Source organism: Pezoporus flaviventris, unplaced genomic scaffold (assembly GCF_033815535.1).
Source record: "Pezoporus flaviventris isolate CSIRO_AGI_PZ_B2104156 unplaced genomic scaffold, CSIRO_AGI_Pfla_v1 ptg000002l, whole genome shotgun sequence".
Taxonomy (NCBI): Eukaryota; Metazoa; Chordata; class Aves; order Psittaciformes; family Psittacidae; genus Pezoporus; species Pezoporus flaviventris.
Genome location: NW_026892550.1, coordinates 15,778,289 through 15,802,820, shown reverse-complemented (window position 1 = coordinate 15,802,820; position 24,532 = coordinate 15,778,289). Strand labels below are relative to the sequence as shown.

Here is a 24,532-nt window from a genome sequence, read left to right as displayed (position 1 = left end):
ACTGACCATTTTAAGACTGCTTAAACCCACTGGAAATAGTTACTAAAGAGATTTTCTTCATTTTTTTTTCCTCCTGAGTACATTTCTTTGGTGTAATTGTTTCTAAAACAAGCACTTCGCAGGAAGTCTATGGTATAAGCATATGAATGTACAACACAGGCACCTTTTGTGTAGAGGATCAGACAAGGAACTTGGACTCTTTTGGCTGGGTCATGTTGCTTATTGCCTGCCTGGAAATACCTGGGTTTAGTACAGCTGAACAGGGCCCAGACTGACGTTGTTTTATTCCAGGCTTGTGATGAAACCAGGATGGAGCTGGCAGATGTGATGCTCCCCTTTTTCAGCCAAGGAAAAGACATTTGTCAGAAGGCTCTTAGCATAGTCTGAGTTGGAACCTCCTTAAAATTACAGTGTTTTGCAGCCAAGTGCAAATTGAAATGGTTCTGTGTTGTTTTGCTGGTCTGGCGTGACAGAAGCGTGCACGCGTGTGTCTGCTCATGAGTGCATGAATCAACATGAGCAGAAGCAGCTCAGGCATAACAAGACAGCGGTGGAAAAGCAGGGCAGCTGGAGCAGCATTTGAAATGTAATTCTGAGGGAAGGCTGAAAAACCCCCAGCCCACAGAAACAAAACACTTTTTAGCATGAATGAAGGCCCAAAGGAGGGTCTTGGGCTACAGAAGTAGGAGAATGTTTCATTCTTGTTCATGGTTATGAGGGAGTATCTTCTACACTACCTTTGATGAAAAAGGGTTGCCTTCAAGCTGTACCTGATTCCCTAAGCAATATATTTTTGAATGGAAGCTGCAGCCGGATGCTGAGTATTAGTTAATCGCTTCAGTCAAAACAGCAAATGCTGCTGCCAGCCCTCCTGCATCTGTAGGTGAAGTGAGTGGAATTAGCATTGCTGGCTTTCGGGACATCTTCAGGCAAATGGGAGAAAGAGGACTTTGTCCGATAAGGTCTCCTGACCCTCAAATACTCTTCCCAATTTGCATCAAAGTATGTCTCTGGCTTCCTTCCCGGCTTTGCTTCTCTTGGTTGAAATGAAAAGTTATTGGATTTATTATAAGAAGGGCAAGGGTGTGACAAGATGGTTTGTTTTTAAGGCTGTGTAGCATGTCCTTCTAAAGGATCCCCTTTTTGCACTGCTTTAAACTTCAACCATATTCCAGAGAATTCCAGCAGAATTTCCTTGCAAATACTGTATAAAGTTAGCAACTTTCTGAAAATGAAGTGCTGAAAAATATGCTGTTCTGCTCTTTTTAAGAAACACTTCAGACTTCTTGAACAGCTTGTGCTTCAGTGCAGTAGTTTGGCAGGGAGATAGTCTCCATTGTCAAGGATGCTTCTTTTGCACTCGTGGAAAACAAGCCCATTTTTAAGTAGTTTATGAATCTTAAAAAGGAAAAAGACTGGTATGTGTCCTTTAAAGATTTTATTAGGGGGGCTTCATGTTACAGTTGACTCTTTCTGTCTGTAGTCAGGTTTGGTAGAAGCCATAGTGTCTGCCTGAGTTGCAGGTGAGTAACTGGTGGAAGGCAAGTGAATCTCTTGATGGACGTAATCTATTCAGGCTCCACCAAGCCTGGCTGGGTCCAGGTTTCAGAGCTGAAGACAGACAAGTTTGTGATGTGATCTAGTGCAGGAAATAAAACTGGCGGAAGTGCAAAAGAGGGAGAAGCCAGACTCAGTAAGTGGGTGGAGGAAGAGGCGGGAAGATGGGGTAGTTGGCCAGGGACTTCGAGTGGGACTGTAATGAAAAAGAGAGAAATGTAATGGGGATTTGGAGAATGATGCTGGAGCTGGCTTGATGAAGAGCCTAAAAAAAATGGGAGGGGTAGGACTAATACTTGAGGGTGTTGCACAAGAATGGGGAATCCTGTATCTGAAGAGCTACATGTGAAACTGGAATTGTGTGCCCGGTAAGGTTATGTGGATGCAAAGGGAATTACCTTTTCCCTGACAGGCATGTGGGGAACTGGAACTGGCTAAGAAAGGGAACAGGGGAAGGGGAAGAGATTATTTGGACAAGGGCCTGGTGGGAGAGAGGAGGTTCTGTGAACATGTTGAAAAGCACTGGAGAGGGATGTATGAAAGGGTGGAATGGGCTGATTCTGGGACCTGGGGTGTTAAAAGGGGGAGAGAAGAGAGATCACACGGTGACCTGGGAGAGCACAACACGGGCAGGCCACGTAAAACATAAGCATCTGGGAAGGGAGAAGGGAAAAGATGGATAACTGAATGTGAAAAGATTGGGTGTTGAAGAGTGAAGACAAAGAGGGTGGGTGGTCCTAGCGAGGAGATTGGAATTGCTTTGAGATTTGTAAGGAATGTAAACTGGGAAGGTCATACTCATCTGTCTTATGCTGTTCCCAAACACCTCTAAATTCTCCTGGTAAGAGTGTTTGTCATCCGTTTTCAAGTGTCCACATCAGTGAGGATAATATATTATTGCTGTCACTCTACAAGCTGCAGAAGACTACATGGTATAACTTAACACTCAAAACTCTTGTTGAGTAAGTGGGAGGGTAACCACACAATACTACACATTTCTTGTGTTTCCTGCCCTACCCATTGCAGGGGGTGGGGCTGGAACTAGATGATCTTAAGGTCCTTTCCAACACAAACCATTCTATGATTCTATGAAAATGCATGTAAAAATCTCCAATAAAAGCATAAGCTTTTGAATTATGAAGAAATAGGGGAATTGAGGTTATTCATGCAATACTACTTTGCCCCTTACACACTGTAATAGCCTTGTACCCATGATGCCACATTGTTCCCCCAGGTTTTAAGCCTCACTGATTGTGCAGGGCAGATGATGGTAGTGGGTAAGCTGGGGTTGTAGTCAATGGGACTGTGTTGTCCCTTGGAAGAGGTGGAAGAGGTTGGTGGATGGCAGCTATGGTCAGGAGCTGGCCAGGTTTCTGGTTAGTTACTGGGCCCCTAAAATTGGGTTCTTTTGTTCTGTCACAGATTCCTCTGTGATGGTAAGCCCCTTAAATCAGACTTTTTAAAGAGGATTGCTAATTGTATGTTTCACATTTTTCTGGAAGCCCAACCTCAGCCCTGGGGCCTGTTTTGCAGAAGAGCATAGCTGTGACTGAAAGCAGTGAGCCTCATGCTTTGAAGATACAAAGCACTGCATAATGTTAAAGACTGAAAAATCATGGTCTGGACATCTTAAGGCAGGCTTTCCTAAATTAGTGGGTACTTCTGGCTTTAATTTATCTGTGCCTAAGCTCCCCATGTATAAAACAGAATAATTAGTCCCTCAACTCACAGGGATTTGGTGAAGATTAGTGACGAGTCTGTGAAGCCCTCACTTACTTTAGTGATGAGTGCTATAGAAAAGCCCATAAGGAAATTAATAATTTTGTCTTCAGAGCACTATTTGAATAGTTAGCAGGAAACAAGCTGTAAGGCCGTACCCTGAACAATGATAAGACAAAATATTGAATAGTAACTATTAATTCAACACCATCCATCCTGTGCTGTGAGGGAGAACTGCACTTAAAAAAAATGTTAAAAAAATTAGGCTGTATGATAATGTGTATGCAAAGGATACCAAATTACGTTTGCATCAGCAACCATAATTCTTCCATTGCCTAATGTTGGAGCCTTGATTTTATAGCCTGAAGAGCATTCTTTTTATCAGAAGGCAATTTTTGTGTGTGTGATGCAGTATTTTAATGGGATTGTGACTTTTAGATATTTTTAAGAATTGTTTTACTCAATGCATAATTCAGTTTTTAAATATTTCTCGCTTCTGTAAGATGTGGGGAATTTCTAGCACTGACATTTAGTATCTTCTTTCCCCTCTGCTAAAGGTCCTACCTTGTAGCATTTATCCAGGGCCAGCAGCATTTGCTAACACAGCTGAAAGCACGGGGGATGCTTGAATGAGGAAGGAAGGCAGAATCATGCCATCCATTTTTCAGGCAATTGGTATCCTGCAACCCACATTGACTTTTCCTAAGGTCAGAAAACCCTCTGCAGGGGAGGGAGGGAAAAGCACAGAGGGTGAATTCGGCCGCACCAAGGCTAAATTACACATGGAGCCATGAGAGAGCCCAGAAGAGTAACACGCACGAATCCTGCCGAGGAGGTTGTTCTTGTGAAGTGATGCCCTTCTCGCAAGGTGCCGATCCTCTAGAGTTGTTAAGTGTAGAGGGCACTTAGCCCCCAGCAGGATCAGTGTCTTGTTTCCTGCTGTATCTGTCTGAGTCTTACTCAATCTTACTTGATTTTACACTTGTAAAGTTTTTGAGGTGCCATTCTAGGAGTCAGCCTCATAATTTCCCAGGGGTGTTTTCCCTGACCCTGTGAGTCTTTTTTAGTGCTCACCAGTTACAGACAGCAAACATCCATGGGGGTCTGTCTGGGAGGTGATCAGAAGCCCCCCCATGCTCTTGAGTGATGCTGTTTGGACCCAGAATGGGAACAGCTCACGGCTGCCAGGACAGCCTTTTGTTAGCTGTGAAATACTGTCAGGTGAAAAAATTGCTGTGTTTTGATACACAATAAACACTTGAAATTTGTAAGTGTGGTATTACTAACTGCGTGGGTGCAGTCTTTGCCTGAAATTTCAGTAGTTATCATTAGAAAGATACAAATTCAAAAGGAGGTGTTAACCAGCCCTTCTTCCATTTCTGTCTCAAAGTACTCATTTCTTTATAGATGGACATGTCTCAACTCGCTGAGAAGAATTCTCCATAAAGACCACAGAAGTTAAAGGACATGGAATGAAGTATCTATTTACATCTTTTCGTGGGTGCAGGAAGCTAAATTAGCAAGCGCTCTGTTCAGAAATACTTTTTTAATATCCGGATCAGGAGGTTTTGATCTAGTCTGTATTTGGAAAATCCTGATATAAGCAAGGCTGTAGTCTGTTGCTGAAGTGCTTAGCCACAAATTGTTCCAGCTGTTCCGTGATGATAGCAGACTTCTGATGGATTGTACAACATGGAGATCACAGCTAATTTTATCTCCATGTGGTTTCTTGCCATTGGACTGTAGGTCTGCGTCGGGCATGGGAAAGGGAGCTGGACGTATTGTATTTCCACCTGTCAAACTCAGCTTTTGAGCTGTTTGGGGTTGCTAATGGTAAAGCTTGCAGTGAAGCACGTACCTAGAATGCACTTTTTAAACAAGATCTCAAAAATATATAGGTAAATGGGAGCAGTTACAGTGAAACAGCCTCTTGTCTTCCCTGCGGTAGTAGATGGTAACTGACGATGGTGAAGGCAGCAGCTTTGTAATCCTGCAGTCTTTCTTCCTGTCAGCCACAAAGCAGCTCTTTGCTGTTTTGATGTGCCCTGTGTGATTCTCCTCAAATCGATCTGTACTGAAACACATCAGTTCTCCATTTTACTGTTTCTTTTTTCATGAGCAATATCCTGCACCACCCAGTTCCACAGATAAATTAAATGAGGAAAGGCTGAGATAGTTGGGGTTTTCAGCGTGGAGAAGAGAAGGCTCTGGAGACATCTTACTGTGTCCTTTCAGTACTTAAAGGGGGCATGCAAGAAAGATGGGGACAGACTAGGGCCTCTAGTTGTAGTGTAGCGATAGGTAATGGTTTTAAGCTGAAAGAGGGCAGATTCAGACTTGATATAATGAAGAAATTTTTTATGTTGAGGGTGGTGAAACACTGGACCTACCACCAGAGAGGCGGTAGATGCCCCATTCCTGGAAACGTTTGAGGTCAGGTTAAACAGGACTCTGAGCAACCTGATACAGTTGAAGGTGTTCCTGCCACTGGCAGGGGAGTTGGAACTAGATGACCTTTAACGCTCCCTTTCAACCCAAAACGTTCTATGATCCTGTGATTCTAAGTGTTGTGCAGGCACTTTTTGCTCTCTGTGTCAATGCCCGAAATCCTGATCCATATGTCTGCGCAGCCATATGGCCTTTCTGATATGACCTCTGTCTGCCAGAAACATCAGAAAATGCCTGGGAAGCTGGTTCCTTTGCATTACTGGGTCCAGCCATAGGAGGAGGTGAAGCGGCAAACTGGCTGCCCTCCGTTCCACCCTTTTCCGTGTGGAAAGCAGCCTTGGAGCTCTGTCTCCATTAGGAGCAGGCTGCTGATGCAGCTATACCCACACACTACAACAGCAAAGCAGTGCTGGGTGGACTGCTGGAAATAGCTTGTCCTGGCAGAATGGCGCTTTTTGACAAGATAGCTGATTACAGCAGCCCCTGCCCTGCCCCTGCGGGAGCAGCAACCCCAGCAGCAGCCCTGCTCTGGCAGTGCGGCTGCCTTTGTGCCACTGCCCTTACCTGTTTGTGCTGGTCAGGGACTGCTCACCTTGTAGACACAGGGTAAGATCCCTTTTGCCTTGGGGGACCTTGTTTCTGCTTTATCATCAGCACTATGGGACCTTCACTGGCAGCAAAACCACGGTTAGAGTGTGGTTTGAGCCTCCCAACTTTATTACTGTCATCTGTAACGAAGATTCACTCATCTCCTTTCCTGTACTTTGCCTATAAATTTCTTGATTTCCCCCTTTCTTTTCCAGAGCATGGTGTTCTTTCCCATTTTATTTCCACAGGAGCAAGCACTTAAATTCCACAGTTCCACAAGAATTTCCCTCTTACTGCAGCTGGGGTAACCCAGCGGACCTCACCGCAGAGGTGTTGGTGCAGCAGGCTTGGCCCGGGTCCTTGCAGGGTGCTCTCCTCCCTCTTGCCAACAGTCCTGATGCCTTTACCTAGGCAGGGTTTACTCCACTTGCATAATTCATCTTCTGTTCTAATATGGTTCTGTTTTTATTTTGGCTGGTGTTTTACCTGAATGATTGCAGTGTAAGATCTGGGTAGCAAAAAATTACATTTTGAAAATCAGGTTGCAGGCTGGAGTATGTGACTGAGAGTTAGAAGGGTTAGAAGACCCAGTGGGAGTTTTCCTGGAGAGGTTTGCACTCTACATAGGAGCACAAGAAGTGTTCTACAAGGTGAGATTTATGGGCTGCCTAGGCAGTCTGCCTCTGACAGTGGCAAAAGGAGATGATTCAAGGATTTGGATAGGAGCCTGGCTGGCCATTCTCCTCATTTCTGTCTGCCCCAGCTCCTGTGCATCCTTTGGATGAAAAGTGTTAGGTGGGAGCCAGGAGCGTGCCCGGGAAGCACACAGGCAGTGGGATTCGTTGGCAAATAAACACAGGGCAGTGTGTGTACTCGTGGGAAGAAGTTTTTTTGCTGTGTAAAATGTAAAATTTCCTGACCCATCTTGCCTCCTTTGGGGTATGAGGAGAGGAATTACTTCAGATCAGTGGGTGTGTAAACAGCTGTATGATACATTGCTGCGACAGCACATGGAGGAATAGGCCAACCGCAAGGACTTGTTAAAACAGTATTTACAGGATTTTTCCCTCCCTCCCAGAATAACTCCTCATTTCTCTGCAGTAGCAGGAAAGAATTTTTTTACGTTGTTCTTTTTCCATGTGTGGCAGGTCCGTGGGACTTTTCCCTTGATGTGTTTGCTTGTCACAGGCTGGTATCGAGCTTCCCCTCTTTTTCCAGATTCTGAGTTTCAAAGATAATGTTTGTCAGTCCAGTGGGATAAAAGTAGCATACCTTTATCACCATCATCGTCACCAGTTACAGGAATCACTAAGGCATCTGTCACTGTGGTAGAGAGGTACTACAATATGCCTGTAAAGCATCTGGTCCTTTCAAGAGAAGGAACTAGTTCTAATTCCCTCTGCTTCAGTTATACATCTTTTGCTTATGGGTACTTGAATTCGTGTAGTTTAATTCAGGATTACACTCCTGGGGCCATTCCACTGTTCAGCACTTAGTAATGTAGAAGATCCACTGCCAGCTTTGAATTGCAGTTTGATAGTTTCAGTATTTGTGCTCAACCCCGTCTTCTCTCTGGTAGTGAATTCCAGAGGGGGAGACCATTTGAAATGCAAGATCTTTGGCCCAGTGAGTTCAGCTGTAGTTTCCATCAGGCTTTTATGGCCCCGTTGTATGTAGCTGCTCCTTCTCCGGTGCAGACAAATAGGTGGAGCTGTGCAGAGTTTCAGCTGGGTTTCAGGAGTTGCTCATGTATCCGTTCTTGTCCCCATCTTTCAGATGCACACATGGTGCATCCTGCTTGCCTCACTGGATATCGTAAATACTGGAAGTTATAATAAAATTAGGAGCACAGATGTTCCTCTTACAACCAGTGCACCCTGTATACAATAATAATAATGAAATATATCCAGTGCTGTTCTCGGCGGCACTAAATTTCATCCAGTGAGGCATCTTGCTTTAATAATAAAACCACATTTTCTTAAACAAGGGAGTATCAGATTTACATTGGCAGTATGTCACTATTTTCAAATAACATCAAGAGAGATATCCAAGGTAACTGTAGGACTCTCTAGGACAGCTGACTGTGCATGGGAGCTGCACAGTGGAGTGGTCCACTGTTAGGCTTCATGTCTTTGCTTCATCAAAGCAATTAATGGGAGAGGGCTGTCAGCCTAAAGTTTCGCTCTTTGCTGCCAAAGTGGAACTGCCTTGTTGGAAGGCTAGTCAAGGTTTAAAACAATCTATTGCAAACTGATGAAGTCTTTATTTTCCAGCCGTGGTTGTATCCAAAGGTTCTGGCCAGAGACCTTTCCTCTACTAATCTGTCATGGAAAGCAGATTGCTCTGAAGAGGTAATAACCCAAGCCCTGATGCTGCATGTGGGTAAAGGTAGGCGTGGGCTGATTGTCATCAGTGGGCATAACTTTGCACATGTTTTATTTTCACATTTTTCCTCAAGGAATGTGGAACTAATATGAGTGTGGGGCTATAACCACTTACAGAAGTATCTGTTGTCATTACTCTGCTTACTGTAACTCTCTTACTGTGTAAAAGTAGTCGTTTTGACTCCTTTGTCTGAGTTTGCAGAATTGGGCCCCTGCTGCCCTGCACTCTTAATTATCCACAAGGAGAAAAGTGCTTGCGGTGACCAGGGCATGGCTGCAGTAAATGTTATCCTTCGAGGTGTAAAAGAGGTCAGACAGCAGTGAAAGAGGAAGAAAAATAAACGAAAAGGATGACAAAAAAATGTACAGGTAAAATAGAATGAAAAATATAGGGGCAAAATTTCACCACTAATAATTCTCACCAATTCAACTCTTCCCTAGTAGTGTACCATTCATTTACATTGTCTGCATTAAATTTATCATCTCTGGGCTAGCTGGGAAATGGAGGTCAAATTTCATTTTGGCCTGCAACTTGATAAAAATGACCTGCAAAAGGTAGATGACAGGCTGTTATTTTATGCACTGGAAAATTGCAAAGATCAGATCCTATCTCCTGGGCGTTCTCTTTTACCTGCATGTCTGATGCTAGCTCCTATCCATAATGTCTCACTGGTGAGTGCCCTGATTTGTTGGATGGCTGGTCAAGCTTTAGAACAAGAGTGATGTGTTTGGAACTGGCAATCTCATTCAGCGTGGGTTGACGAGGCACTTTTTGCCATCTGAAATCTCCACTGAGTCACTAACAAGTCATAAAAATACTAAGTGCATTGATGTGACAGTCAAACAATCTACTTGTTATAGTTCATTTCATCTCCAAAGCAGTCTATTAATAGTAATTAATGATTCCTCAGCAGTTGTATTCACCATGTCTCAATAACTTTCAGGAGGCAGGAAAAGCCCTGTTAAAATGATTGTGTGCTGACAGAACTTGTGGATAGCAGAAGGGTGTGAAAGTTAAACTCCGTACAGGAGGGAAAAAAACCTCGAACAAACTTGTCTATTGCACTTGGAGTATTTTGGGATCTACACCAAATAGAGACTGTAAAGGACTAGTAGGACTAGTCTGGGATTAAGAATCCTTTAAACTTAGGAAGTGCTTAACCTTCACTGTGTCTGCTTCTGCTGTTTGCAATATTGCTCTGCCACTTTTGCAGGGGAACTCATAGCAGAGCGGTAGTGCTGCAATGCAGCCTTCTCCATGTTGGGTCTTTTATGATTCAGTACTACTTTTAGTTTGCTTTGTAAAGATCATTGCAAGGGCTTATCTTGTGTAATTGTTTTACTGCCATCTGCATTACAGTATAATTACCTTTCAAAAATGGTAGATCTCTTTTGCTAATGTTTAAAGGCAAATAATAGGCAGCTAAATTGCAAGGTCTTGGGATGTAGCAGCACACAGGCAGTAATAAAAGTATGCTATATTTACAGCATATACTTCTGTCTCTCCCATTCGTTCTGCTTTTCTTTTATTTCTTTGTTTTCTTTTTTACCTTCCCCACCACCTAGGAATGGTTGGTGGTGATTGCGGGTTTTTCTCTTCCTTGTATTTTTTCCCCTTTCCTGTCCTCTTTTTACATAGAGTTAATCATAACTCGTGAGGGTTTTTTTTTAGCATTTGTTCTGATCCTTATCTGATAACTGTCCTACAGTTCAGGAAGGATGGATATTCTGGTGTTTTCCTTAACTATAGTGACAAACAGAAGTATGGCAAATAAATTTAATACAGATTGAGCTAAATAAAAGAAGTCTCAAAAAAAAAATGTAGCTATTCCTTATAAATAATCACTGCTAGCTTTTAAGTTTTAAGATGTATAACTACAATTGTATATCTGTTTTCTGCTTACAGCCTCTGAATGCCCTTAGGTTCATATGATAAACTACTTGTCTGATAATATCTTTTAAGTTTTCTGTTCCCTGCAATTATTATATCAGGAATTACAGGAGGTGGCTTTAGTTACATATGAACGCCTGTTCCCTGCCTGCTGCTGTAAATCCTGTATTACCTGAGAGGTTAAAATATGGAGGTGAGGACATTAAAAACACGTCCAGAAAATGTAGATGACAGGAAAAAAAGAAAATACAGTGACAGAGGGGAAATACCATAGATAAAATGATAAGGCAGAGGAGTAAAGCATGACAAGACCATGATAGTTTGCATAAGTAATGAGAATTGAATTTGTGGTTTTTAAATTGCTGTTTAAATTCCTATTTGCATGTTTATCAGAAATCTCCTTTGCTTAAGTAAAACTGGCCTATATGCGTTTGTAAAATCCATGTATAGCTCTAATTTTGTTAAATGGAGGAGTGTGATCCACTTATAAAGCTGCATGTGTATGATTCTGTTTTAATGGTGGCAGTGTGCAAAGGTCAGTGGCAGCTCTTTCAGATGGGCTCCATGATGGGTCCCTTCTTTCCCTAATTTCAACAGGAAAATGTGTTGTCTTCATTAGAGGCAGGATTGAGTCCTGAGTGACTTGTAGAGAACCCCAGGCAATAAACCCACATGTCCTTGATCCTTCTAGAGCTTTGTAGACCCCTGATGTTTACAAACTGGGAGGGAAAGCCCCTTCTGCAGTGTTCTGAGCACCTTTTGTCAGGGTTTAGTGGCCTCAGCTCCCAGGTCAGAGGTGCTTAGAGGACTGAGTAGTGGTTTTGTGTCTTCCATGCCACTATCCTTCCTGGTTACCTATGGTTAATTGCCCTGGCCACCGGGTGCCCTGATGCCTCAGATAAATGCAAGTTCAGGACCATGATTTTGGTACTTTAAAAAATTGCACTTTTAATGATGGAATACTGGACTGCTTTACCTCTGCAATTCATACATGCCTGAATTTGGCTTCCTCTATTTGTGTTTCCTATATGCTTGTGGCTGCAAGGAAACCTGTGTGCCTGGATAACTGCACCTTCCACGTGTGTCCCACCCATCTCCTGCAGGCTCCCAGCCTGCTCTCCTAGTTCCTGCCGGCTGGTGAGCAAACTGTGGTGGCACCTCTGGGAGGTAGAGTTGAGCATCACCCCAAAAGGTACTGAATGAATGCCTCTGGGGGTCCTGATCACCTGATAGTCATCAGCAGCACTGTCAGGAGATGGAGAAACTCTGTGGTGAGCAAGAGATCATAGAATCATGGAATAGTTAGGGTTGGAAAGGACCTTAAGATCATCCAGTTCCAAGCCCCCTGCCATGGGCAGGGACACCTCACACTAAACCATATCACCCAAGGCTCTGTCCAACCTGGCCTTGAACACCTCCAGGGATGGAGCATTCGCAACTTCCCTGGGCAACCCATTCCAGTGCCTCACCACCCTTACAGTAAAGAACTTCTTCCTTATATCCAATCTAAACTTCTCCTGTTTAAGTTTGAACCTGTTACCCCTTGTCCTGTCACTACAGTCCCTAATGAAGAGTCCCTACCCAGCATCCCCATAGCCCCCCTTCAGGTACTTGAAGGCTGCTATGAGGTCTCTATGAGATAATAATATCTGCTATGAGATAATAAATGTGCTTCTGAATAGGCTCTCCAGCATGTAGAAACCCAGAGCAGGCAAGGGCAGCCTGTTCCTCTTCTTCTGGAGCCACACTGGGAAATGCCTCCTGCTGGACTGCACAGTCCTTTGAAGGCTACAGCAGCTTGTGGGGAATGGAGCCACTGCAGATCGAGTCATGTGCATGCCCTTATATGCATTCTTACGGCATCTCTGAAACAGATGCAAATTGAATTTCAAACAAAAGATATCACTACGGCTGCTACAGTGGTGAATGACCTAGTCTTTGAAAACTGACACTGCCATACACATTTGCAGGTGTACACCCTGCACTGATAGGGTTTGGGTACGATGTACAGTTCCTGGCAGAAAAGTAATCATTGAGCAGCTGCTGTTAAAACATAAAAATCTTCTTTTCCTCTTTCTCAAAATGCGTATATGCAGTTTTTGTCAATAGATATTTTTAGTTAGGGAATCAAAGGAAGCGTACTTGCCTTTTTCACATATGCAACCTCTTTAATTAATCTATATATCTCTCCTGAAATTCTGTTTTCTAATATACTGGTACTATGGAAAAGTCATATGTCTAATTTACATGTCCAAATTAGTTTCAACTTAGTTATATTGAATGATAATAGATTTCTTTTTCATATAATTAATGTTGTCTGCAAACGTAACGTGGATTAAATTTATCATTGTAAAGATCTTAAGATTTTAATATTTTTGCAGAGGCATAAATACAGTGTAGCTATAATTATTTCATTATGTATGTATAAAAATAGGATACGGGGAAAAGTGCATGCTTTCCTTCACTGATTACTCTTAATGTCTCCCAAATTTCCTGATTTACAATATTCTCCAAGGATGTAGATTTTTCTAATTGAAGTACAGTAATTTGCATATTTTTAGACCTTGTGACACAGTTAATTGATATGTCATTACTTATACGGCACTGAATATATTTTATACATTCACTGCAGAGCAGGCTTTGAGATGCAGTGGCACTTTGCAAAGAACTCGAAACTATTGCATATGATTTAATCTTTTCCTTTCCTTGCTCACCCTTTCTTTGTAAAGGCTAAGCAAAAATGGATGTTGTAGTAATTGGTGTTGTTCCTGTTCAAATGTACTCGTTAAAATAATGTTACTGTGTAAATGACAGGATGAGAAAAGTAAGAGCAAGTAAACAAAGAAAGGAAGAATAATGGGAGAGACAAGGACAAAGAAGATAAGGTTAAGGCTGGGGGGGGCTAAATGTCAATAGTATCAGTGCTGAGTGTTTGAAAACCAAATTGTTCTGTTTTCTTTTGCGCTATTCAGTATAAACTTGTTAAATGTTCCCTGTGTCTAGGAATATTTTAAATGGGTCTTTTAAATTTAGGAGCACTATATTTATCATGGATGCTAGCAATGTGCCTCATAGTGCTCCAGTATTCAATAAGGGGCAGAGTTTTTCTAGTGGCAACGTATTTATTTCTCCTAGTACATACCTCCACAGAACTGAAGGCTTTAGATCTTCATTTGCTAACCAGAAAGGTGGCTCACTCATGTAAAAAGGACTAAAGGGAATGTAAGTTTATTTTTCCAGGGTTCTTGTTAGAGGTATGGCTCATTGACAATGGCATCCTCATCTCTTTTGGATTTATTATTAACACTGACCATTACTTACACAGTAGTAAGGGTGAATGGGGGGCTGTACTGCAGGGTAAGAAGATAGGATTCCGCTCCTTGCTGCGTAGAGAACGCAGGCTGTATTGTAGCAGGTGAAGGTGAACAGCAATGGAGACATGGGAAGAACTGGGTTGTAATGGGTCCAGTCACAGCTGCGAATTAGGAGTGATGCTGTTTCTCTAGATCATCTCCTTAGAGCAAGGCTTATTTACTCTGCAGTCAGACAGCGTCTGAAGGTGCAGCAAGGAGCAGGATGGTGCAAGTTCATGCAGCGAATGCAGTGCTTTCCTGTGCACCTGGCTGCTCCTCAGGTGAATTGCTTTTCTTCTTGGCCCTGCTATGTATGTGGTGCTCAAAATGTATGACTTATGCCCATGTTAATGCTACCTGCATTTTGCCCCATGGGAATTGCACTGTGAGTTGCTTATGAGCTTTGTTATTTAAGGAATGTCTTATGTGCTCTTTTTTCCTGTTTTGGGAGGGTAAGGTTGGGCATGAGAGCAGAAGGTGGTGCTGGAGTGAGAGTTACTAAAGGAAGCTATTTCATTTTCTTAAGAAGTGTGATATCTTGGCAGGAGTTTCTTCTAAAGCAGCAATAAAAAAATAAATATAAAACCACTGAGCACATCCTTTAAAACATTTGTACACTAGAGGCTTCTCACTTCCAGATACTTCCTGTTGAATCAAGCTCTGGAGACAAGTATGAATTCCGAATCCTGGCTACAAAAGTAGAATTTGCTCTCATATCAACTTGCTTTTTTGCTTTTTTTTTTTTTTTTTTACTCTCTCCAGCAGAAGGGATGAGGAAAGGGGAAAAGTGCCAGAAGTTGTTCCTGTTTCTCACTCTGAATTTGGGGTTCCTGATCTCAGACCAGAACACTCAAGCAGCTGCAGAAGGTGAAAATGACGGTAGAGCAGCAGCTCAGGAATATATAAAGGAAGCTCTGCCCAAGTTAGCTTTTCATTTTGATCTGATTTTGCCGCAGCCCCAAGCCTGCCTGAACTCTCTCTCTGCAAATAGAGGTGGACCATTCTCCTGTCATAAGGGCACATTTTACTGCTCTGTGACAAAAAACACATTTAGGGAACTGGGGAAACCAAAGCTGTTGACATTGAGGGAATTTTCATTTGGCATATTGTGTGGTTTGTTTGATGTTATTTTTATTTAAACAAGCTATGGTAGACTTCTCCAGGTAGCAAACATCAAATAGTAAAAAGCCTTTATTCTTGCAGAATCATAGTGTGGCAAAAGGGTTAGTTTTCTTAGGACAGCATTAACTTCACATGCTTTTAACAATCTATGAAACAGCTATTTATTATAAGCCAACTGTTTAAGCGCTATGTCACTGGGAAGGGAGAGAAAGGGGCATCTCTAGACATACCTGCCGCCGGTCTTTGGTGCCAGACTGAGGATGTGACAAATGATGTATGTGGGAAAACAGTTAGTTAGAAGTGATTTCTTTCTTCTGTTAAAGATAAATTTTACACCGAGAATAAAATAAAAATATGCAGTATTTTCAATTTTTATTTCTGCCATTTTTAAAATGGTCCCATTTTCTGCTTGAACTTTTTGGTAGTAATCCAGTAAAGAAGTGTAGCATTTATAAGTATTAAAATATAATCTGCTTTGTATGATTAATGATAATTAATAAAGACATTCCTTGATACTTATATGGAATGAGGTGATCGATTTTGCACTGGAGAGCATCTTTCGTTACAGGGTATTTTGAACTACCCTGAGAAAAGATGTTTAAAATGAAAATATGCAGCACTTAGAGAAATATTTTATCAGTTCAAAGCAGTTCTAAGCATCAATAAATTTATACTATAAACCACTAATTCTTGAAGAGCAACATGAAGCCTGTGAATGTTTTTACATCACCGTGTTTCTCACTTTGCTGGTTGTGCAACTCTCGGGTTTTACTGCCCTTGAAAAAGAGCTGCACTTAGGCATCGATTGTGTACATACAGAGTGCTGTAATTTCATAGACGAGTACATAAGGTGCTGCTGTGTTACAGCTGAGCAATGCATGTGCGAGTGGTGCTAATCTCCTGCTCTTTGGGAAGATCTCTGAAGGTTACTGTGCAAATACTAACAACTTGTAGACTTTTGCTTAGTTAATGGAAAGGGAAATCTGTTAACACTTGTCTTTCCAAGGAAAGAACTCACATTTTGCTTTTCCATGTTTTGCTGTAATGTTCACAGATCTCTTGTTAACCTTACTGCAGTTTCCTTTTCAAGAGCTTCGCTGCATGTTCCTGTTATCTCTGAGCTAACATTTTCTCCCTCTGAGACAAGAGTGCCTTGTAACCTGCCTAGGGAGAGATCCTTTGTGCATCACTGAGGTGCTGCTGCCTCTGGGATAGTCCTTCCTAACTTCAAGTGTTTGCAGGTCCATCAGTAAGGGATGCAGAGGTTAACTTCTTCAAGAGAAACTTCAAAGGAATTTTAAGAGGGCAGAACATAATTACCTGAGCTGAAAATTTGCCAAGACACAGGTTGAATTCCCACTCTTGAGAATTCCCTATCTAGGGGAAACTACTAGCCTGGATAAGTCCTGGCCTTTTAGGAGCCAGTGGTAATTGTCCCCTGGATTTTGTCCTGTGAATCACCTTCAGCTTCATCTAAGTCATGTCCGGACTTGCAGTCCTTAACTGTGCAAAGCTGCTGGTGTCTTCAGGGTGAGCTGTGTACAAATTTGAGGTATGTGCACGTAATTGATACCCAAATAAGGATGAGGAACAGCTTGTGTGCAGCTGGAAAAAGGATGAGGAAACATGCACTGGGAAGTAACGCTAGCTGCAGATTAGGGGTAGCAGCTTTTTGGTCTGGCAGGCAGAAGCACAAAGAAATCCAGGGCCTGGAATTTGAAGTTTGTCAAATTCATCTTTCAATAACACATGTTTATTGTGAGGTGAGGGCAGTTAAACGTGTGTTTACAGTGAGGTTCAGAGAGGGACTTGCCATGGCTCATGCTTTTTGAGATGAAGTTGAATGTCCTTTTGGGAGAAGTTACTTTCATGTGTTGGAGACCTTGTATGGTGCTTTGCAGTCATGGTGAGGGATGGGTATGTGTTCTCCTTCAGCTCTGGGCTCAGGGCATCTCTTACCCTTTTTTCTTCTCATGCTGTGGGCAGAACTGGGTTGCCTTTGCTGCTTTCAGCACATCCGTCGCCCTTCAAGTCCCAGCTCAGGGTAGTGAATATAATGAAGGCTTGTGTGTCAGGACTCCAGCAAGTCACCTGCAAAGAGAAGGAATTTTTTTTTTTTTTCCCCTCCCACAATTAACTGGATTTATTCTTTATATAGTAACTGTTTATCTCTAAAGCCTGTTGCAGTCCACACTTGAAAGTGGGGCTCTGAAACACAGGGGTACCTATGCTCACTCTTGAGTTTTGTTATTTGGGATTGACTGACATGGGCATAGTCTGTTTTTTCATCATATGGAGATGGAAAGAAGTCTGTCAGGTTGGACACATGTGAATGTGTGGTCATATTCCCTGGGTTATTTTAATCCTGCCAGCATTTTACACGATTTCCTCCTATTTGCAGGGTCTTTGGTATTTGATGGAGCTTTAGTTCCTGTCTGTTGAGTGTTTAACTCTGGTCATCTGAGAGCTACTATTGTAATTTAACTGAAAATTTGGATTGAATGTAGAGCATCTGTGTGAAATGTGATAGCCTGTGGGGCAGCAGAGATCGTATGGCATAATCTCTTGGTCTGGTCTGTCTAGAAACTGTGGAAACTCTCCCTTCACTGTTACTGTCCAGATATCTTGATGAACAGATTTCAGTCAAATCTCTTACAGAGTTAGAATGACAGGTGAATCTTTGTGCTCTTCAGGCGTTAAGTGTGTGTTATTAAGTGGTCTATAGGTATAAACCTCTTGAAGCACTTTCAGAGAGGCTGTAACCCTATGTCTGTATCATACATACATACACACACACATGCACGTGGGACGCCACTTTGGTGTTGTCTTTGTTAACAGAGAAGCAAGTGAAAAGACCAGGACAGTTTCTCAAGTGAGTGCAGGAAACTACAGGAGAAGAAACTGTTTATACCTGCTGGTCCTGTGCTAGATTTACCAATATGAATGATCAGTGGAGACCCTTATGCCATGAAGGCAAACTTTGCCTTTTTTTGAGCCCTCCCACAATATTGCTTTTCAAAGGTTAAAAAATAAAGGTCAAAGCTTAAAGACTAAGAGGAGAGTGTTTACTACCCAGGTAGGTCCATCACTAGGTGCTTATCTGTCTTTTGAGTTGCTGACAGATGTTCCATCTGTCCTACTGGATGAAATAATGAAGTCTTTGTTTATTCTTATACACATAAATATTCTAATATAAGTCAGTTGTTCTGAAAGCCAATATTCCTGATGCTTTTTTCCCATACTATTAGAATTGCCAAAAATCTGAAAGTAATATGTGTCAATGAATATAAAATGTACAAACAAGTCTCTATTGAAAACCGTATTTTTCTAATCTCTCGATTGTTTTTAAAAGCATTTATTTTTATTAACTAACAAACCTGCTTTGTTGGGCAGTTCATTAGCTGTAGAAAGATTTTACTATTTGCATCAAAAGTCTGTAATAAAATTCTAGTGGTATCGTTTAGAGTTGATTTTTTCATAAAGCATTATGCATCAGGTAAATAGTCTGAATGTAAATGTCTACTTTAGGCAGGGTTCATTAACGGGTAGGAAAGATGCAGTTTTGACTAGGAATGAAAAATAAAACAATGAACTATTTTGTGACATAAAAATAATGTAATATTTCAAACTGGCTTGTACCAAACCCTGAAGATTGTTAAATTTTAGATTGTAGCTACTATAATTTTTATCCTACAGTGGACCAGTGTAAGCCAGAGTACAGTTTACAATATTCAGCATATATACAATATATAAGCACATAGTGCTGAACAGTAGATCTTAGCCATAAAACTAAAATGCTTGCTGATTTTAAGGTCTGCACCGTGAAATGGCAGCAGTTCAGGGCTCTTTCTTTGGTGAACATTTGTATAAACTGGGACTTGGTTAATTGGCTTGTAAGTTTTCATAGTAGAGATGAGGTACTGATGGGTACCAGGGTGAGGCCGTTGATCCATTTCTCCCCAGTTCTCGAATGATTATTGTTAATAGAAATTTTATCTTACATATATGTGCAGCTGTATATTCATGTTTCCTACCTTGTGTAGCAAGCAACAGAAAAAATCCAGTCCTTGCCACTCTCCAGGTAGGTCCTTTGACTCAGGGCATCTCATGTCCGTCATATGTATGCAATAGACTTTTATACCAGTGTATTTTTACAAGGAGCTGATCAGCATCTGTTTTAAACTCAGAGAAATCTTTGATTCAGTATGAAATGCCTCTGTACCATCTAATATCATGGCAAATGTAGCCAACTGCTAAAGATGACATTTCTATGAGGTTTCTAGCACATGACTGCCAGAGTAAAATAGCTGGGGTAAGTGTAAGCTGACTAAAGGGTTTTTCTTCCATTTGCTCCTGCACAGGAGTAGCTGGATATCCCAGAAGGTAGAGTAATTTGTTCTGTGTTCTTGGTTTCCTTCTCTATGCAATTAAAGCTTAATCTCCTGTGTCGTATGTGGCAGACGGTTATCCTTGAAACTGCGAAGTAGTATTACACTCCTTTTGCAGATGGGGAGTCTGGGGCACCTAAGATGGCTTTCTGAAAGCCATCAAATGCTAGCACCGCCTGAATCCTAGGACCAGGAGAGATGAAAGACGAATCCAGGAGTTCTGGCCCTTAAGCCTCTGCTCACCTCTGGTGATTCTTTCGCCATGAACTACGTGTCTCTCTCTAATACAAAATGCCTCAGTAGAGGACTGAAAACCTTGCTGATGCTCCCACTCCAAACCCATTGAGACCAAGGACTTCAGAAGCTTCTTGCAAAATGTGCTTTTTGCTGCAACCTGAGCATATGTTCAGCTTGCCTGTTGGGAAGAGACTTTCTCTAGAAATTCAGAAACTTTGATTACTTTTCTCTAAGTGGAAGTGGTGTCAAAGACAGAGGGAGGTGGACCAGATTTAGGATGTGTCCTCCACTCTGCAGTTCAAGCGTCCTCCTACACCCAGGTGGGTTTTAGTCACCATTCTCAACATGCCATTGCTTCAGGTGAGCTTGTCCTGCTGGCTGTAATATATAACCAGGGGAAACAAGGAGGAAAATAACCATTGCAGCCTCCACTGTATAAATCCAGCAACTTTTATCACTGAGCCTGCTAACCCTTTTGTTAGGGGTATCGTGCATGGACCAGCATCGGTCCCAAGGAATCAGGTTGAGCCCAGGACACCTGGGTAAAAGAATACATTTCCTTTCTCCCCTGTTCTCGTCATTACTTCATAGAGAAAACCAGATCCTTGGGATCTGCTCCAGTCTGTCGGGAAAGGGCATGTTTCCTAATTTTGTTGCAACTCAGTAGTGAAGCTTGTGAAATAATAATACATATACTGAAGGCTCTGTGGGGGACTGCAGTGAAGCAGTAGTTACTTCTCATAAAGTTTTTTAATAGGATGTGAGCTCCAGGATTCAAGGGAGTGAACATTAATGTCCTTTACAGAACGTCGTGGAAAATAAATACTGTGCAGCACCAATCTCTCAGCAGTTTCAAAGAATGTCTAAAGAGGATCATTATGAGACCATTTATGATGGGAACATGACTCCATTGCAAGTCTTTGGAGTCTCTGCTGGGATGTTGTTCCTACTACTTGAGATTAGGAGAGGAAAGCAATTTCAATAGAAGTCAGTGGGGACTGTGTGGCAATTACACTGCTGACAATATCAGTATGATTTTAGTGTGAGTCTCTGGAGACACTGACTTCTCAGTGAAGTGAAATGCATCATGCCCATACAAATTATATTATTGTTTGAAATAAACCAGAATAAGTTAAGGGTAAACAAGTACTGGAATAATAGGAGCATTCAAATTGATAAGCCTTATGGCAACTTAGGCAGGAAATGCTGCCCCCATCTATTGTATGGCCCACTGCTGCCATCCTCACCCCCGGTGTGCCTGGGGTGATAGCTGGGTGACGATTTCTCTTGAAACCCCATACAGAAAGACTGGTGTGTGTATGGTTGATGGCTGGTTTACAGAGGGAATTGTACAACTGGGTTGTTTTACTGAGATCCTGCTCTGCCAGTAGTGATTTGTGGGGTCTGAAAATTGTAGGAGGTGAAGCTGTTAGTGGCAGCAGTCTGTCAGAAAGAGACTAAGGAAGGAGCTGGGGTTAAAACTGTAGTGATGAATGAGTATGGCTTTGGCCTCAAGTCTGTGGTGAAAAAATGACTACTGGTTAGAACCATCTGGCTTGGACAGTGATTTGAGCCTGCTGAGCTCAGAGAAGCAGTTTCCAGGCATTGCTTTTCTGAAAGTATACCACGACTGCCCTTGCTCTTGCTGATGTTCTGCAGAGCCTGCTCTCTAGGAGGCTGTTGCAGAGCACTGCCAGTCACTGCAGCAGTAGGGTGCCAGCAAATGCAAGATACCCACATGTCCATTGCCACTGGCTGGGTGCTGAGCAAGCCCCCCTGCTTATCCTGCCCATTGGTCACCCACGACCTTTCTTTCCTCTTCCCTTGAACTGCTTTATGTAGGCTGTGAAGGGAGAGCTGCAGCATTTCCAGGGCTGGAGGAAGGCAGTCTGAAGCAGCCAGGGTAAAGTGCAGCATTTGCATTTTATTGATTCTTACCTATTGATTCCAATGGGATGAAGTGTCTGTGAAAGAGAAGTGAGACTGTCAGGCAGACAGGAGCTCTGGCATCAGAGGCAGGCTGGCCTTGCCTGACAAGAGAAAATTGTATAAACAAACACCCCAGATATTTCCTAGGTCAAATCTAGGAAGAACCACAGAAAGGGAGCACTGTTCCTAGGAAGGGACGAGATTTACCAAAAGTTTAGTTTGCATTTGATCACCTCCGCAGATAAAAGGGAGCAAGGCAAATATGTGAGTGTTTCATGACAGATTGCCTTGTGCCAGCTACATTGACCAGGTGCCTTTTCCTGTAAGCTGTAGGCTGACAAAATGTAAATGCACATCTCCTCACACAGGGGGTGATTCTTGTTGGCTGACTCAGATGTGGGAATGGAGAGATATGCCATAGCCTGACCCTCAAGGTAGGAGGAAGATGTCTGAAGGGGTGCTGAATATCCAGAACATGTCTCAAGTGCACAGAGTCCGTGCTTTACTCAGTATGCTTTATATGAATCATTTTATTGGAAAGGCTAAGCACATACTGAGGCAAATGTGCTCAATAGGAGTATTGATCTTATTAAGGGTTTCTCTGCAGATGTATGTATGTATCATCTCAAACAAAGCTGCTCCTCTGATTGTGGCCAGTTTACGACAGACTTGTTTAAAAATGTTCCTTCTGTGCTCTGTCTCTGTATGTGTTTTGGAGAGGAAGGTGGCACTGAATCATCTCTTGGGCCCTCTGAATCCTTTAAACTCTTGAATTACCCATTTATTCCTCCTTATGGATTTCCCTTGCTTACTGGTTTACAGGTTTACTGGAAGAGAAAATAATGTGAAATTTACAAACCATAGCCCTGCTTCTGCTCACATCATAGAAACAAAAAGCAGAAAGAAAAAGTGAAATAATTTCATCCTGCTTCTTCCCACAAGTGAGTGATAGAGGAGACACTAAGGAGGCAGCATGGAGTGCTGGGGTTGCTGATCTGGTTTGCTTGAACATGACCTGATAGGACACAGCATGTGAGTAACAGCAGCAGTGGGCACCACCAGGTTGCCACAACCACCAGCCTTGCTGTGGTGTGCACCAGGGTCCTGAACAGACAGGGCAGGCTTGGAGGTCTGCTGGCCTGCTTCCACTGCCTTGGGTTGTGGGGGATTAGGATGGGACAGCTCTGCCGCCTCCCTGTCTGCCCAGCTCTGTCCCCAGCTTGGGGACGCGCCATGGTGTCTTATTCCATCCTGTCTCTGCATCCTAGAAATGCCAGTTAGCATCCAACCCAGCCTTGCCTCCCTTCCTGAGTGGTGGTATCACTGAATGGTGGCATCATTTGTTTCCAGCTGCCACGGAGAAATGGGATGAGTTGTGTCTTCCGTGTTGTACTGAAAGAAGTAGGTTTGGGGCACTCCTTGCTTTTACCAGCAGTATGTTTCCCACAGAGTCACTTATCTGCTTGATTTTCAGCTATAAACCTAAGTGGTCCTGCTTTTTCTAAGACCATATGTGACCTAGCATCCAAGGATGAGATCCTGCCTAGGTGGTAAGATGCTCGAGTTAAGGATATGCAGTTTGAAAATGCTGTTGCCTCTGATTTTGTCTTTCTCGTTATGCTGCACTCACTTAAATCACAGTGGCTTTTTGCTTAACCTATTGAAAGAAAACAATAGGCCCATCATTAAGTTTAAATGCAAGATGCAATTAAAAGCTGAGATCTCTGATGTGGCACTTTAAAAATCCCTCTGTAGATGGAAGGAGGTTTCTTTTCCGTTGGGAACTCTGCATTATTTAATAGATTTGCCTTGCAGGACAGATCGTTTCAAGGCTTTACAGTTATATAGAGGATCAAACATTTCTGTGGCCTGAATTAAAGCAAAATAATCACCAGCTCCATGAAACCTTGAGGTTTCCTGGGCAGGCTTTTTTCTTTCCTTATCTTCTGGTCCCTAAGCAGATTCTTTTTACTAAACCCTCTTTATTTGACATGTTTTTTCTTCCTGGAGTGCATCTTCGACCTGGTTCCCTGGTGAAGTAGTTTAGACAACTCAGAGAGGCATTGTGAGCATCCTTGTGTCTGCACCCCAAACCCTGGCTCCCAGAAACCAGAGAACCTTTTTTTAATTCACATAAGAAAACCAGTTAATTTTGCCATGCGCTGTTTTTGGTTACTCATCAATGTCTCTCCTTTAGAACAAACTGTAAAGTGTAGAACTTTCTTGCTTTAATCCTTTATTCTTCTTTGGTTGGTTTGTTGCTGGCCTCTGTCTTGCCACCTGAGCAGCGCTTCTCTAATACTTCTTCAGTCTTGTTGAAAGCCTCATGTACTCTTCAGTGCTTGTATTGGTCCCCGGGGTGAAGAGGTGCACGCAAAGCAGACATTGGAAAAATAGGTTATTTCTGGGGGAGCACAGCATTATGCATTTTACATCTCCTTTAGTACAAAGAACATTTTGGCATACACTGGACTGTTTGGTTTGAAAGAGAATATTCGTACTGAAGAAAAAGGTTTTATTTCTGCAGTGACTTCCCCAAAGTGGTGGTTCTTTATAAAGTACTTCTCCCCACAGTTTCTTTCAGTGGAATTCTGAATGCTGGCAGCCAGCTGCAGGCTCTGGTGGTGGGGTGCTGCCTGAGCTGGGGTGGGCTTGGTGGCAGCCTCACATCCGCGAACCGTAAATGATGTATGAAATGCAAAATCCTCACTTGCCCTGCACGCAGGGAGGAGGAGGCAGTGCTCTGCTGCCACTGGGTCTCTGCTCTCTTAGCTGAAACTCCTCAGTAGAGAATCATTAAAAAATAAACACAACAATAAAGAAGAAGAAATGACAGCTGGAAGACATTGCAAAACTGCAGAACAAACAAATGGGAGAGCCAGTTAAGGCCACCTACCACTGCTCGTGGCTGGCTGC

The 24,532-nt window shown here is 42.5% G+C and overlaps 1 protein-coding gene across 3 annotated transcripts in view; it reads left to right on the top strand.

Moving 5' to 3' along the window:
- PPARGC1A (PPARG coactivator 1 alpha) overlaps window positions 1-24,532 on the top strand; it is a 366,954-nt gene that overhangs the window by 131,431 nt on the left and 210,991 nt on the right. The window lies entirely within an intron of this gene.